Source organism: Trachurus trachurus, assembly GCF_905171665.1.
Source record: "Trachurus trachurus genome assembly, chromosome: 4".
Classification (NCBI taxonomy): Eukaryota; Metazoa; Chordata; class Actinopteri; order Carangiformes; family Carangidae; genus Trachurus; species Trachurus trachurus.
Genome location: NC_139898.1, coordinates 26298867 through 26311910, shown reverse-complemented (window position 1 = coordinate 26311910; position 13044 = coordinate 26298867). Strand labels below are relative to the sequence as shown.

Sequence of the window (13044 nt, the reverse complement as noted above, 5' to 3'; positions counted from 1 at the left end):
CCGAGTAAGACCAAGGGAAATACAAAAATGACACTAACGCGTCCCTCCCAAAACCTGGCAGATACTCAGGTGAGGCTTCAAAGTCCACAGGAGAAACTGAGTGGAACTGCAGTTTATTATAAGTCATATTTCTATGCCTGTGTGCTGGCGACAGCTGTGGCCAGATGTGATATCTCAGGTATATGGCTGTAGGGGAACATTCACTCCAGGATGAGCTCATCAGATTGTGATGGTCAAAGGTCACGGGTGACCTCACGTTCCTTCAGACACAATATATCAAGAACGTCCAGAGAGAGTCACATCTGGTACAAACATTCACTTAGACTCGAGGATGAGCTAATTGCAATTGGGGGGGGGTCAAAGATCAAAGGCCAAGGTCGCTGTGACCTCACAATACATGTTTCTGACCTACTGAATGCACCATGTCAGGAACGCCCCGAGGGGATCCCCACAAATCTGGTGTAAATGTTCATTTTGACTCAAAGATGAGATGATCACAGTTTTGTGGTCAAAGGTCAAAGGTCAAGGTCACGCATTTTAGACCATAACTCAAGAATTAACTTGCTTAACACTAGTTTCATTATCAGTGTTGCAGTTTTTTAACTACCCTGCACCTCTCTGGGAGGTCTAAACTGCTAGTCAATCATCTGCATGTAACACATATCAGGGCAGTGAAGTGTGAATTACAGCAATGTCTGCAGCACTGACCAAACTTAAGTGTGCAGTAATGTGGAGCCTTATTATAAAAGAATTATCTGATGCATACTGAAAGCTGAACCCTGGACAAAGTGGATGTTTTAGTTTCTTCTTACTTGACGGCCGATGATCCCCTATCGTCAAAAATCTGTACAACCTGCCCAGTTATTTCCTTAAAGACAAGATGTCCCATTGTCCAGACGAGCAGGAGGGGTGGGACGGGTGGTGGGGAGACCGGGGTTGGTAGTCTGTATGTTTTTTTTGACAGGGTTCAGGCAGGAGATGCTTGCTATTCCCTCAAGTGTCTGGAAAGTGTGCCATTTCCATTACAGTCTGTCTCGTTTCATTGCTGCAGTGGTGATGTTTTTGCATGGAGGCCCCGGGGGTAGGTAGGAGGAGGCGAGCTCTGTGGCCTTGTGAGCCCGGGCCTCAGCAGCGCGAGTTCAGGGGAGAGGGAGTGGCTGCAGCCCTCCTAGACACACACATGCGTTACATGTGGAGCTTCAAAGACATAGCTGGACGGGCCTGGCTGCTGGCAGGCTGTTATCAGTGACAGGAAAGCAGAAGCAGACTGCCAGGGACTGGGCTCAGACTAGTTAGCTTGGTGATGGTGGTGGCCAAGTCGAGGAATAACAGGATTACTGGTGCGCTAAAGAGCAGACTTACTGACAAGCCAGCAGGCAACCACAGCTGAGAGCATCAGTCATCAAGTAACACTGAAGATCACACTGTGCTGATAAGAAGAAAAGGTCTTTTGTTCATACTGCTCCTTTCTCTTTTATTTTGAAGGGACACAAAGGCCTCTAAACACCACCAATAAAATCTTTGCCATTTTTATACAGCGTTTTATCAGCTTAGTCATCTTCAAACAGCTGTAGCCTCTATGATGACATCAGTGGTGCACTTTAATAAGCTGGACCAATGGAGACTGACACATAGCCAACGGCCCATCTTGGCGTAAAAGTACAATGATGCAGTGAATGCAACTTTTCAGTGTTGTAAAATTAGTAAGGTTATAGAATATCAAATGTAGTAAAACTGTCTGGACAGTAAATGTGCGCTGGTAAGTGACTGTAATCCCCTCTCTAAAATGAACATCTCACTGACACAATGGAATCACAACTTTTTTGGCGAAGTGTAGAATTACCAAACGCTTTGGACCTTTGGAGGTGGCCTGAAATAACTATTAAATATTTTATGAGTTCAGATTTGTATCTGCTGTGTCTCGGTTACATAACTATTAAGTCTCATTTTGTACCAGTGACACTCGCTCATAATGTCTGTTCTGGCATCTCAAAGTCGAACTGTCGAAGAAAAGAAAACACTTGTGCTCAATAACTCTGGTTAAGAGCTGAGATATTCATGCTGAACAGAACGTCCTCCTCGGGTTCAGCCGCTGTGCAGCAACTCTCAGCAGAGGTGTTGATTGCACTGGCCGACGGTACAGGAGTCGTTTTTGTAGGGAATGTGTCATCGTCTGAAAAGGCTGAACTGAGAAGTGTCCAGTGTTCTGCAACAGATCAGAGAGTTGCTGGTGGCATTTTTTGTCGATGCTCAATTTACGCATTTGTACTTGCTCGCTGCAGTTTTGTGTGTATCCTATTGTAAAATGTGAAAATTAGAACAATTTTTTCTCAGACATGGAGCCCAGACTTTGAACAAACAGATCAGATTCTGCAATCATGAATTTTAAAGACTGCATAACCATTCGTTAGATGCCCCAGGGTGTGTGAGTGCACGTACGCTGTGTCACTGAGGTTATTCAATAGACTCCTCACTACACCGATGATTTGTTTCATTTGGACTGTGGCGCCTACACAAGACATGATATCGATCTGTGATGTCCTAGAAGAAGTAGCTGAAGCTGCTTCCTCCACCTCGGGCCGTGACTTAGAGAAACACTTAATCACTCCCGAATTAATGTCTGAAATAAGAATTGATTCTGACAAACACTGAAACAGAACTGACTCAACCACGGAGGGATGAGTTTTGACACGCAGAAACCAGATCATATCAGCAAGCTTACAAAGATACAAGTAATCCCAAGCCGCCATGCTGTGGTTATGTTTACTAATGCGCAACAAACCACCGAAACCAGCTTCTAAACCCTCAAAATATTCACTATAGCAACCGCAGTGCCGTCACAACAACGGCTGTCTGGAAATGTACTGAAACGTTGGAGAGGTCTACCTGTGCATAAAGGTTGGAGCTATTTATACTTTTTTTTCTTTTCAATGATGCAGTCATCTTGGATTTTCTTCTCCGTGTACGAGGTCTGCTCAGTTCCCCTAACACATCATCATGCAAACTTAGCTTCCTCCCAGCAGTATGGTTAACTCCATGTGTTTTTTTTTTCTATTATACTTTAAAGGCAGGTCTCTGGATCCAGCCCTGCTGGTTAACATTAGCACCTGACCCCTTGTTTCATGCTGAAAGGAGGAAAAAAAATCTTTCTGGGAAAGCCCTTCATTAACATTTATGGGAAACCTTTTGGCCCATCTTGTTTTTTTTCCCTTTACAAGATTAAAACACATTCTCCTTTTCCTCATTTTTCCATACCAGCCCCTCCCATACATCTAACTTCACATGGCTGTTTTGGGAAATCCCTCATAATGGGCAGTTAGTCTGTACTTTGCCTGGCAAATTCTACTTTTTTCCCCTTTGGGAACACATCCATTACATTCTTTGGAAAGCGTGGGTGTAGCCGTGTGGTATGATGGTGTTTTCTTTCTGCAGAACGCACTGTGTTTCCACGTTCTTTTTAGTATCCTGGACAGAGCAAAGAGGAACAACCACTGGAACACCTCAACAATGAAAAGAATGCAGATATGAAAAGACATCAACAGATCTTTTTACAATCTAGACAGTATGTGTGGCTTCGACAGGTGGGCAGACTGTGTGGTTATATAACCTCACAGCCAAATCCCGGTTTGCTTTTTTGGAGATATCCAGAATGCCAACAGCATGGACAAAAACAAACACCTGGTGAAGGCAGCTCTCGTCAGACTCCTCATATTCGCGGAGGTCAAAATTCTCTTGACTTTGACTCCCCTCCTCCTCCCTCCCTCCTGCCCTCCTTGCTTGTGTGGCTTCCCGGACCCCTTAGCCGGGGGTTCCTCTTTCTCTGAGCAAGCAGGCACCATACACTAAGAGGACTCCCTGCGTGGGAGGGAATAAAGAGAGAGGGGGAAGCCTTCGAAAAAACTCGATCTTGACGGGACTCACCCAACCTCCCCGCCTCTTTCCTCAACCCTTCTCGCTGCTCTGTACTCTCTCCTCTGCATCGCACTCAAAGCAACCAAACACGTCTCTCTCCTCTCCTGGAAAAGGCCATGGTAGGTCAGGCTCCGGGCCACATAAATCCAGACAAAACTTTGCAGACGGTGTTTGGTCGGACATTCCGTTCTGTGGCACACCTTGGGCCTCACAAATGTTGAAACAGCTTAAATATGTGGGAGCTCTGGGTATTTTTACTTTGGCTTTCCAGGGGCCTCAAACCCGTGGAACAAAAACAAACACAATGGGGATTCCAACTCAAATCATCTCAATTGAATCATCTTTGGTATATATGAGGCGGGTGCCAAGTTTTGATTCTGTAAGGGTAATAAGCGGTTAACCGCAGCGCTCGGAAAGCCTGACAGGTTATGGGAAAAGACTTCTGGTGACAGTTGTCAGGGATTCCACTTTCCATTCAACTTCTCAGGCCTTGATCATATGTACTTCCACAAAGCCTCCCTGGCAGACGTCTGCTAAAGCATATTGCCATAATACATCGGTTCCTCCTGTTTCTCAATGTCATTCAATACACTCTGCTTTAATTGTTCGACAGTAGCTTCTAGAAATTTCAGGCGGCCCGCACTTTGTTCCCATGTAGCTCTTTCGAAGACCACGGTTGAGCGACTTAAAGGGTTGCGTCCTCCAAATTGCTGCACTGCATCTAGATCCCCCCAGGGTTACAGGAGATTCCCGTCAGAGACTGAAGGTGAATGGTGTCACCGTTTGTTATGAATATCTGCAGAACACTGAACACACTTTCCATTGGCAGTTTATCTTTGGTAGAAAGTTGTTCCAATCAACTGTTTCCAGCAGTGTTGGAGTACTCAAGACCGGGACTTGGACTGAAGAGCTGCGTTGTTGAATCTCATTTGCCCTGATGAATCAAGTGTCAGCCATGGATTTGCATTTGTGTAATGAATGACAGATAACTGGCAGACTTCTCTAGTGTCTTCTCTTGTGACTCGGACGTGGACTTGGTCTCGAACACTGGGTGGACTCAAATTTCTGGACTCAACTGGCAGTTTTCCAGTCATGTCTGTGGATGGTAAACCATTCCTGCTTGAAGCACTAGACATATAACACCCCTCACCTCTATTGTATTAGGTTGGTAACCACCATTAATTTCTGATTAGGGTGAATTTAGCCTTTACACAGCTTTAGAGTTGTGAAGATAGTTTTACCAACCCCCCAGAGATCCATTAATTTAGATTAATTTCATTTCAATATGAAATTCAATTAACAATAGTGATTGATTTGAAAAGAGTGACCCTCATTACCTGGTGATGATGATGGTGATTCAATTTGAACACAAATAAAAGCAGTACTGATGTTCAGTGTGGTTGATTACACACCCCAAGCAAGTTTAAGTTAATTTTCATAATGATAATTAATGAAATTATGGATAATTGGAATGATGGGAAAACACACCCAAACTTATGAAACACAGTTTGTTTTGGCATGGTTCAGACTAGATACTTTATTACCTCACCTTGAACACTTAACTGGAGACGTGGGTGGTCTTGTGTCTGTCAGCCCAGGTGAGGCCAAAGGTGACAGCGAGTAGGATTTCCCATTCGGGTTTCCCTCAAGAGAAAGAAAGAGAGGAAGAGGAAAGAGCACAGAGCTTCTTCTCTCTGTACTTTCTCAACATGGACAACACTAACTGTCCTGTGCTCGCTGTAACGTTGAAATATGACTTTTCACTGATTTAGCAATTGGTGTTTTATTGCTTTGGACGGAAGCATCAGGCAAATGCTTAAGTTTAAATTGCAGTTTATCAGAGAGGAGCTGAGGAGCTTTATAGCCCTGCATCAAATGTTGGAGGAGAGTGGAACGACCTTTAACCAAGCCTAGCACTCACAAGGCTCACGTCAGGCCTCCAATCTTTGGAGTATTTCACTTTTTTTCCAACTGATGTCATGCAGCACAGGAAATCTGGTTATAAAAGCAGTTTATTGGCGTCGCTTGTAGGTGCTATAGAGCAGAGTGACCTGGAAGGTTTGCAGGGTGTCGTGAATACAAACAACCAGTGCTGATGTCCAATCAGGCCACATTGCAGCAGTGCTTGCAGAAGCTGCCAGATTTTGTGTTCCAAAAAAAAAAAAAAAAAAGAAGAAGCAATTCAATATGAATTCTTGGTTGTGGATGTAATCTGTAATAAATCTTCCCATCTGTGGTAACTTCATTTTTAAGGTAGTGCAGTGATGTTTGAGATATTTTTATTTTTTATCAGATCAGTGTAGTCAGGCAAGGGTGAACTGTAATTCTCCATGAGGTAGGTGAGTTTATTGGCTTTTCCCCCTTGTTTGGGTATAGAGGTCCAGTCTGTGGGGGTCAAACCCAATAAACATGGAGGAGTCGGTGCCAAGTGGAGATGTATTTACTGAAGCCCCCTCTGTTTTTCCCCACGGTGGAGGCTCACGTCCATTTGTAAGCAGCAGCCTCCATCCCTCTGCTTTCCAACAGTTCCTAGCCTGCAGCTCTCCTGTATTTGTGGAGCCGTCACAGTGAGAGGTAGGCAGCAGACACATTCTTTACTGCCCCGCTGATTGGAGCGAGCACTTTATTTGCTCTGGGACAGACTTTGGACTTGTCAAACAGACTCATATTTCTGTTTATTTTTGCAATACTCGGCTCTGCTTGGGTGTCTTTCTATGTGAGTGTGCACTGTGACCAGGAAGGTGTTACAGTACAAGATGTTACTTAAGTAACTCCCACTCTAATGAAGAAGTTTCCCAATATTTTCCCACTCCTTAACTAGATATTAACTGAATTTACTGACATATTTTCTGTCCTGCTTGGACGTGTATCTGGCCTGATAACTAAAGACTTCAGAGGTAAAGAGCGTTATCTAAGAATGACTCTGATTCAATGCTTAGTCCATCACAATGTCGAGGAACCTGTGTGTTTACCAGCAAAACAGCACAAGTCTTTAAAGATATGTAAAAGAGGTTCAATGATTATCTATCACAGCTTTGAAATTATTATGTAAAAATTTGACCTAGTTTCTCAGAGGCAGACAGAGGGATTGTTTTAACTTGTAAACCTTGGTTGAACTTGTAAAAACATTATAAACTATCATTCTGCTGCTTGTTAAAGAGTCTTTTGTGTTATCAGCAGAACGCATTAAAAGTTTAATAATGAGATGTGATTTTGGTACGCTCTTTTGGTTTTGGTTTTCCATTCAAAATTAATAAAAGGACTAGATAATTAAGAGCCACTGGAGCATTAATAGACAACTAGTTACAGAGACGTCTTTATTCCTGTTTAATGAGTTTCTATACAGCCAGTCATCCGCTCTTTTTATATCATTACGTGAAGAGTACAACAGCCTCTCTCAGCCCTCTCCAAAGCAATCATCTCTCACTCACAGTTCATAATACTGTATATACCATTTCACAATCAGAGCTATGATGCCCTGCACTTTTACTTTGTTCCTCAGTCCCTTCTCAGTCGATTTGTGTAATCCTGGCATTGTTGCCTATGTATCTCCACCATTCAGCCAGCTGTAAATGTGTCCAAGCAGGTCTAGAGCGTGGCATTTTCCCTCCTTGGAGCCCTGATATCCTGGGAGCCCCAACTGAAAGCAATCTGACAGTGCAGTGGGTTTGGCTGAAACAGCTCTTTTACTGGGGCAGACTGCCAGATCCTTGTGGTTGATGTGCTGCAAGGGTCTCCAGATCCGCTACTGTTAACTGTGCACGCCTTCACGTTGACCTACTTCTCAACATTTATGTAATCTCAAAGCTGATGGAGAGGATTGCAAGGGAACAGAGAGGGGGGTGGGGGTGGGGGTGTCATGGCTTGGTTAACCACAGGTATGTTCCAACATACACCAAGGATTTGTTTAGATAATGCAAGGACAGGCCATTGAGGGTTTGTTTTCTCTTGGCTGCAACTAAATGAGATGTTGTTATTTCATACTTTAGTTACAGGCCGTGTCAGTGCAGTTAGCTGCTTTTAGGAATTTGCCATTTGACCACCATGACAGCATCAGACTGGGCCCTTTTTTTTCCATGTATGCACCCACCTGCGTGACTCATGTATGAGTGCTTTGTGTGTCCTTTGTGGCTACGTTTCCCGAAAAAGAAACTGGGGGGAAGAATAAAAAATAAAACTATTGATTTCCGATACCCGAACTTTTTTCTTTGTGCATCCTACGAGGTGTATGAATGTAACAATAGCCCTGTCAGAACCTCATTACAGCCTCCTTTGGTCGTCTCCCTCAAGACTGCCGTTTATTCAAGCCTTCAGGCAGTCATCATAAAAAAGCACTCAGTGAAACCACTGCCTCTGGCAAACTTTTGACAAATCTATAATTGAGCCATTTAATCGCGCTTATTCTTCTCTGCAAACAAAGGGGAATCATCTCTGTTTCCTCCATGATGTCAGAGACTTAATACCTAAAAGGTCCTGATAGCCTTATCCACATAGTTGCTGCATAGCTAATGAGGTCTGTGCATTTATTTTAAATTCCACTCGGTCGATTGCCTTGAAATGCAGTCATTATTCCCATTCTGTTCTCCACCAGTCTTTGGACATTAGGCATTAGGCCTCTGCTATCTGTTACAATCATCATCTGTGTCCCGGATGTCCAGCCAAAGCTTTGGCTATGACGCACACTCACTCCTCAAACTTGTGCCCATATGTCAATACAAGCAAGTCACTTTTTTTGTCTTTTAGATCTTTGTTTTTGCTCACAGACAGCAACTTTTTATTGGCTGTTTGGGTCATTTCAGCCTCTTCAAGTTGCTGTAAAGCTACACTGGTCAATATTTTCATGCTAACAATGGATCAGATTACTTTGTGTAATAAGAACCATGGTGACAAACCCAAATTGAAGTCCTAATTGGCTCTACAGTTTGTCTCAGGCCTTGAGAACTGGTGTTTTTCAGTTCAGTCTTCAGTTTTTGTCATCTGTAGCCTAACTTTACTGGGTTTTAGAAAATAAAAAAGCACAAAGCACTGACATACAACTACTGGTGACCACAGTTCAGCATTTAGCCATTCAGATAAAAGGAGAGTGAATAGTAGACAGTTGCTACAATTGTGTCTAGAAATATATAACCAGCTAAAGGCTAATGGTGCACCATGTCAACTGGATAAGTGAAGGCAACTGTTTGCTAACATGTGATATATCAACTCTATAAGGTGATAATATGTCGATGTAGTGTTCGCAGCTTGTAACTGTCTGCTATTATGTGACACTGACACACAAACTGCGGCAGATAACTGTCATTTAAAGAGGTTAACCTCCTTTGCGTGTGAAGCTCAGAGGAATGCTGTACCCCATTATGTCGGAGCGTGGGACTCTGTTGCCTGGTGTAAGGGAGGCTAGGATGACCTTCAGGAATGCTATTGTTGTGTACTCCATTCCCTCTCCAAATGCACCATGCCCTATCAGACTGATGGTCCTTTTTAGCAGAATGCGATATCCACGGGTACCAGGGGCGAGAGAAGGGAGAAGGGGTCCATAAAAAGCCCCAAATAAAAGGCTGTTCTCTCTGCTCCGTCTCCCCTGTCCTGTGCTGGAACGGCAGGAATGTGGCAGGCAGACCGACTGGCCCTCGGAGCCTTCTGCCCCTAATGAATTTTAAAAGGCCTTTTTCATTCAAAGCAGGGTGCTGGCTAACAGCATGTCGCCTGGCCAAGCACTCAGGGGGAAAAAAAAGAGGAGAGATGAAGAGAGCACAGGAGGGCTGGAGGGAGAAGAGAAGGAGGTGCTGGCAAAGCGAGTTGGCACCTACGCAAGTTGGGGTATTGGATGTCCCTCACAGTGAGAGATAATAGGGCACTCTGCATGGGAAGCTACTGTAGGAGCATTCTTGACCTTGCCACGAGGGTCTAAAGAGAATAGAGGGAATGTGAGAGAGAGAGGAGGAGAAGAGGGAAGGCAGAAACACTAAACTGATTTTAATTGGTAAAAAAAAAAGAGGCTCAGATGTAGTCAAAGGTCATCGTGTGGTGCTTGAAATGTCAGCACTTGTAAAAGGAATAATTTGACATTCTGGGAAATATGCTTATTTGATTTTTTCCCTGCCTGGGAGCTATAGGGAAATTAGCATACAGTGCCACACTCATGTCAGTAGCCTATGCTAAACCTTTGCTGTATCACAATTCATGGACTTGTACATGTATAGGAACCATTAACCATCGGCAAACAGTTTATGGAACTTATTAAAGCGGCGACTGGTTTCACAAATTTACTCATTTTTTGTTGAATGACACAAAAAAGTGATGTTATCTCAGCAGCTGTCAGGTGAGCGTCAGTCGTGGTCACCTGTCACAGTCTTTTCCAGTGAGTCAGCAACAGCAGTGTTTGATTTGGGAGACTACAACCCTTCTGAAATACACATACTACAGTAGTGAGCAGTACATTGTGCAGTATGTCATGTGAGCGTATTGTCCGAAGTATCAGATTTGAGATACGGAACTTAATCTAGTGACAGTTAGCTTAGCTTAGTTAGTTTAGCACAAAGACTAGAAAAGGCCAACTTTACAGTGAAAGCAAGGCTAAGCAACAGCCCATTTTTACAAACTCTCAACATGAAGGCGGATGTGTCACCACAAAAATGTTAAAACTACTCCTTTGAACACTGCCTCTTCATTGTTGATGAGTTATTGATGATGAGTAGTGATGATCAGCATGTTTAACTTCCACCTCCAACCAGTAAAGTAAAGTACTGACAGAGATGTACCTGGCTCAGTGACTGGTGGACCCGAGATAGTGCCTGTACAGATGGATTTATTTCCTTCTGAATGCAATATGAGCCACTGGGGAAAGTTGCAGGACATTAACTTTGAAGGCTAATCTGCTCTAATTAGCAAGTGTATCTGTGGGGAGCTGTTAGGGAGCTGCACCGGCATGCTAATAGTTTGTCTATGATGGAGCAGCTGGCAGAGCCCTGTCAGCCCTGATTCCTGCACATATTAATCTCCCCCACAATATATAGCAGAACTCATAAACAATGATAAATATAATACTGTTACATTTGCTGGCTGCTTTATTGTAGGAGAACTGAATGTTCTCATTTTTTTCTGGCAGCGACCAACATGGCTGTGACTCTACGGTGCATTAAAGAAACATACATGGATAAGGTTCAGTTACTGAGATGCGAGAGCTGACTCACTGTCATATTTACTGATATGTGTGCAGTCTGACTCTCCTGGGACTTTCCTGCACTGCCAAGAGTTTATTAAGATGTTTGTGATCCCTCCACTCAGCTGTCGTGTGGTGGACAGAAATGTGTTGATTACAGGGGGGACTTTTGAAAAACTGATGAATAACAGCTCGTGATATCAGTGATTGCAGAGAGGTATGTCGGAACAAAAACCTCACTGAGGCTCAAAATGGATGCGACAGCAGGAAAAAAAAAATTCCCATTCCTGCCAACTGTGCACAACTGTATACGTTATCTGCTTCAATGAACTCAACTCTGTTTCTGTCACAACCTGCTGACGACGGCTGCATCAAAACGCAGCTGTCACCAACACAGAGAGTGTAGACAGGTGGAGTATTTTAAGCACTTGGCAATTAAAATATTTGCAGAGCAGCACCATACACACAAGATTATTTGATAATACCACATATAATTATTCAATGAGCCACTGCACCACCACCCCCCCACCTCTTCTCGGCAGCCACCACCACAAATAGACTGTCATTCATTCTGTGGGAAACGGTGCTGTTGGTTCTTCGGTACAAGGACACAGCTGAGTGTGTCACAGTCAGCCAGACCGGACAGACTCTACTGTAACTACACCTGTATATGAGGGATTAATGTAAAATGCAGGTTTTGGACATTAGACACTCATGTGGGGGCGGTTTGGATGTTTGGATGAGGCCATCACTTAAGTCTGATAAGATCATGTCTGCTGGAAGAAGTGTAGGTTGATATAATGTTGTTTTCACATTATTTTACTGGTATTTCCTCTCTTGCCTGATATAAGGAGCAGCTTTTTTGTTGAAGTGATAAATTACAGTAAGTCTGTACTTTATCTTTGTGTAGTCATGATACGCCTGGGTATTCGAAAACTATACACACATGACAATTACATCACCGCATTCAATCTTCTCCCCGAATTCATTATAGTTCAGGTTCTTCTGCACAGCCATCTTTGCATTTTATGTCTTCATTGTATTTCCCATGTGCACTGAGTCTCTGAAGCAAACACGTGAGCTCCGAGGGTGATGCTCTGTGGCACCCACGACTGCAGCAGACAGAGCAGATATACCACACTCACTGCTGTGTGTCTATAGGGGCCTTCGCATTTCAAATGCTGCAGAGGGACTAAACACCCTTTGGGTCACATCACCTCCACTGATGTCAGAGGAAATGCCAGAGAGCTGAGGTAAAGGTACTGCCGGCCGCTCACAGGGCCAGCAGATTCCTGGGCACACGACCACTGTGATAGTGGGATCTCCAGAGTGCTACCGACAAGTTAAAAATGGAATAAGGAGTCACTGATAGAGACGGCGCTGGCGTTAAACTGTGGGTAGCGAGCAGAGGTACAAACATTCACAGCAGCCAAACAGTTACGATCAGCTGTCAAGCCTTTGCAGCACAGCTCTGGCTTCTCAGCTGATGGACGAGGACATGCAAACTTGCAAAAAGTGACCCACTTTGTGTGATGTTTTCTTTCATATCCTAAAATCACTGATGGCTCTGTAATAACGTTGTTGGGACCAGCTGAGACCACACAGCAATGACGTGCAAAGACAACATAACAAACCTCAAAAGCATACGTCCTCATCAATCATCTGGATTGTTTACTTCTTTGGAGCCTGAGTCGAACTTTAATTTGCCGCCCAACACATCTACAAACTGAACAAAATGAAAAGCAGAGAGAGAGATAGACAGACAGACAGACAGAGAGTGCCCTGGTGATGCCTTGGCTTGCCTTTGCTCTGCCCAAACAACAAAAATGAGAGGGATTAACTGTTACCTATACTTAACATGCTGCATGCTGTGTTGCTTCCAGAGCTTTTAAAGAAACCGCTAATGCATCTGTGAACCCAGTTACTTGGAAGGACGTTGTGTTCCTCCTGGTTAACTGAAGCAGAAAGATGAG

The 13044-nt window shown here is 43.8% G+C and overlaps 1 protein-coding gene across 5 annotated transcripts in view; it reads left to right on the top strand.

Moving 5' to 3' along the window:
- Positions 1–13044, top strand: part of ddah1 (dimethylarginine dimethylaminohydrolase 1) — an 80641-nt gene that overhangs the window by 44534 nt on the left and 23063 nt on the right. Inside the window, exon 1 of one of the 5 annotated variants that reach the window (XM_083969651.1) lies at positions 6397–6486. The exons of the other annotated variants lie outside the window; for them this stretch is intronic. The gene's annotated coding sequence lies outside the window, so the exon portion shown is untranslated. Of the gene's footprint in view, positions 1–6396; positions 6487–13044 lie in introns of those variants that run through there. 5 annotated transcript variants of the gene reach the window in all.